The 4,130-nt window shown below is 35.7% G+C and overlaps 2 long non-coding RNA genes across 2 annotated transcripts; one reads left to right on the forward strand and one right to left on the reverse strand.

Annotated features, from left to right (window-relative positions):
• The first annotated feature begins 199 nt into the window (after positions 1-199).
• Positions 200-1,722, forward strand: LOC137242531 (uncharacterized). The gene is made up of 4 exons (XR_010950275.1): positions 200-368; positions 436-646; positions 735-1,215; positions 1,398-1,722. It is a non-coding gene; the product is annotated as an uncharacterized lncRNA (long non-coding RNA).
• Positions 1,723-1,737: 15 nt separating this feature from the next.
• On the reverse strand, positions 1,738-3,885 carry LOC137242532 (uncharacterized). The gene is made up of 2 exons (XR_010950276.1): positions 3,627-3,885; positions 1,738-3,562 (listed from the first exon to the last, which is right to left on the reverse strand). It is a non-coding gene; the product is annotated as an uncharacterized lncRNA (long non-coding RNA).
• Positions 3,886-4,130: the final 245 nt, after the last annotated feature.

Raw genomic sequence — 4,130 nt, forward strand, 5'->3', positions numbered from 1 at the left:
ACGATTCACAGATTCGTTGACTCATGTGATTGAGATTATCATTAAACGTGATTGTGAACGAAGTGCAGATGCTATCACAGTCAGTCAGTCACGGCTATTCCTCAGAAGCAGTCACAGCGTTCAGCTGTGATCATTCAGTACCTGTGACAAAATCACAGGTACACGGATATTTGCCAACTCTATTTCATAAGTGATCTGGAAATGTTTCGTCTCAAAATGATATTGCGCTTATTACACGTATCTAGCTTCAATGGTAAAATGAATGCGCTAAATGAAATCAATATAGTGCTAAGCTCATATTCAACATCGTACACAACAACAACAACATTGTATGCCCGATGATGAAATGGATTGGTTGACAGCAGAGCGTAAGTACACGTAAACAATTTAATATAAAAATATTGGCTTTTTCATTGCGATTTTATTTGGTACTAGAATTATATCAAACTTTCAGATGTTTTGTGCTGGAAAGACGCCTTGCTCAGCTACAATATGTTGAAAAGCTGGAGAAGATAATACGATTTCTTATAAAAGAACACGCCTTAACACTTGAAGATTTGGATACAGTATGGCGTGCACAGAGTGGCAAACATGAGCTTGGGATTTTACGTCCGAACAATTAGATCATCTGTTTGAATCATTCCAGGTAGATACAAACTTTCAACATATATGAATACAAAATTAATATTAATTGATAATAAGAATACTCATAAAATTTTCACTATGTTTTCTAGCCTATACTAGTATGACGGGCGCTAATAAGCGTCAGCGTGAACGGCTTCTCAAACTAATAAGGCGCCTTGCCGAGGACGATAAGAATGGTTTAAAGGCTAAAAAAGTGTTAAAGCTTTTTTGAACGTTTGCGCATAGCCAGGAAATACCGCCAGAAGTATTAGGTCAAGCATTACCAGCGTTTAATACGCGAAAATTGTTGCTTGTATGTTTAATCGCCCAGTCATGCTGCGCGCACTCAACAAACACTTAATCACCAACAAGTAATTGAACGTTTGCCAAATGATTATACTTTCATCATACTTGGTACGAACAGTTTAACTGCATATATGGATAAAATTCGCAACATGATTGCTGAAATGCCGAATGTTGAGCGGAACACTTTATGTATTGATGGACGTTATCCGCATAATATGCAATGAGCGTTTCGATTTTCTCAAGTTGTTGTTAAAGGATGGGCACCTATGGTTGTGCGCCGAACAAGTAAGAGATTATTGCAATAGTTTTTCATCTATTAATAAAGGGGTTGTCAGTTATTAATTTTAAGATTTGGGTTGGTGTTGTTGTAGCAGGTTGTTGTTATTGTAGAGTACTCGTTATTTATAATTTGTAAAAACTATTGTATATATAATGAAAGGAATTAAATGTTTAATTTTCGCTTTAAGGTACATGATAAGGAGGTCAAGGAGGTGGATAATTAGGGGGGTTCACCGTCTTTTAAAACCCAATAAATCGCAACATCTGGACAAATATACATCAGCTGCTGGAAATCACGTCCATTCCGGCAGCACTAATAATCAATTCCTGTGACTCGGCATCAAAGTCAATCCCGACAACTGATTTAATAATATATACATATTTTATAATATAATTTTGTGCAATTTGTATGCTTCTGTAATTTATCTATAACCCGTAACTATATTTAATCTGATTAATTGTTAAATTTGTAGACTACTAAATAAATAAATAAGTGGTAATTTTAAAACCCAATTTTTTGTTATCAAATTCTTTTTATTTTATCATAGTCAGCCTTTAGTTCAATTAACATTTAAATACAGGTACCAAAAATATTTTATGAAATAAAACTACAAAAATTGTATATATTCGTACATACAGAAAAAAAATTAAATATAAATACATATTCAATCAATCTTAGTAAAATATTTTTTTTGGATGCGTTTAATTTAAAAATGTTATACAAAACTTTGATTACTGTTTAAGAAGATAAGCATCTCAGTTTTTTTTTCACTCAGTCGTGAGCGACGGTCACTAACTATTTGGCCTGCTTTCGAAAAAACTCTTTCACATGGAACAGAAGATGCTAGTGCACATAAATATTTCTTTGCCAAATCTGCTAGCTTAGGGTATTTATATTTATTTTCGCGCCACAACTGAAATGAATTGTTTGTTCTGGAAACTATTCCATCCTCTAAATACCGCTGCATTTCAATGATGCTTTTTGCTTCAGCACTACCTTTCGGTCTATTTTGGTTGGCACATTGATCGAAAGAGCTCCAAATGGAAAGAAAGTATTCTGCAGGTTCGTCTACACTCTCAGACGAGGGAGCCGATTCTGCCCTATACAGTTCCATAAGATTACTTTTCACAATTTTTTTACAATTTTCTGCAGCTAATTCATCCGTCAATGCTAATAATTTAAACCTAGGATCCAAAAATGTAGCTACAGAAAATGTGTTGCTTTTTTGGATATTGCGCAATCGTTCCCGAATACCATTTACAAAAATGTCTATAACCTTGCGCACAGGATCGGGCCAAACTTTTGTTAGCAAATGCCTGTAAACGTCCTGAAGACCATTTGTAATTGGTATTACCAGGGATCCCGTACAATACGTTTCGCCACTTATGGTTACTGTAGCGTCTTTGAATGGTTGACATATTATACATAAATCTTTGACTATTTGCCATTCTTCACTGGACAAGGTTAAAAGGCTCCTGTTTAAAATAACTAGCGTACATTTTACTGCTTCCTCAAGCGCAGCAAATCGTCCCATCATTGCAAGAGTAGAGTTCCACCTAGTCTCAACTTGTTAAATCAGCTTCAACGGGTCCCTGCCACTGTTTCGTTGATAGCTCAGAAAAGCTTCGTTGGCTGAAGAACTTTTCTTAAAATAGGTAACTATACCTTTGATCTTATCGATTATTTCAGCAACTTCCGTTACACGCAAGCCATATTTAACAAAACAATCAAATTCATTGTATGAGCCATACATCCAAAATGTTTCCAATTCAACTTTGTTGTAAGGGCACATTTTATGTTACTGGCGTTATCGGAAACAGAAAGCAAAATTTTTCTTTCTACATTCCAGTCACAGACAATCTTGTATATCGCGTTAGCTAAGTTTTCGGCCGTATGGTTAATATTGAGCTCTGAAGCCGACAATAGTATGGATTTCAGCTCAAACTCCGGTGATACAAAATGCGCTGTCACAGCAATGAAGCTACAAACATTTCTTGAAGTCCAACAATCCGTTGTAATACAAAATTGGTTGCCGCCTTGTATCATTCCTTGCATTTTATGTCTGCACTCTTCGTACAAAGCAGGAATCATGGTTTTGGAAACTACCCGTCTGCTTGGGAGTACGTACATAGGATTCAAAGATTTCACAAATTCCCTGAACCCTCTATCGTCTACAACGCTGAATGGCTGTAAGTCTATAGTAAATAACTGCAGAAGCTTGATATTCAAACCCTCTTTTGAAATTGGGCGATAGTTTTTTATAATTTTGCATTGTGTCATCCGTTTTGGTGCTGCACTGGAAGTTGATGGCTGCTCTTCGGTGATATCAATTTCGATAGGTTGAGGTTTATCCTGCAAATGGAAATGCATACATACACAGGGACACTAACAAAGTTTGGAAGTCGTTAAAATTTACCACAAGCTCTTCCAGTTGTACGGTCGGATGCCTCCGAATCATATGTCTCTTCAAATTACTTGTCGATGTTTTATAAGATATTTTGGTTTTGCAAATATTGCATGTGGCAAAAGAATGATCCACCTTTTCAAAAAACTGCCATAGGAAACTGGTTTTGGATTTTTTTAACGACATGTTTTATAAATAATAAATTTTTATAAAACTTTAAGCTTAAAGTGATACACTCCAAATCGCCCCAGTCCAGTCAATACGAGAATATTCAAAATGAAACAATTTTCAGAACGTAAGTAACAGACGTATTCACATCAATAGAAACCGTATTCAAAACGGAATGCAAAAAAAATATCCATTCTAAATACATATACATGCATGATTTTACATGGCGACTGCGCCATCTGCTGCTAATTAGTTGTAGCACGATTCACAGATTCGTTGACTCATGTGATTGAGATTATCATTAAACGTGATTGTGAACGAAGTGCAGATGCTATCACAGTCAGTCAG

This window comes from Eurosta solidaginis, chromosome 2, assembly GCF_040869045.1.
Source record: "Eurosta solidaginis isolate ZX-2024a chromosome 2, ASM4086904v1, whole genome shotgun sequence".
Taxonomy (NCBI): domain Eukaryota; kingdom Metazoa; phylum Arthropoda; class Insecta; order Diptera; family Tephritidae; genus Eurosta; species Eurosta solidaginis.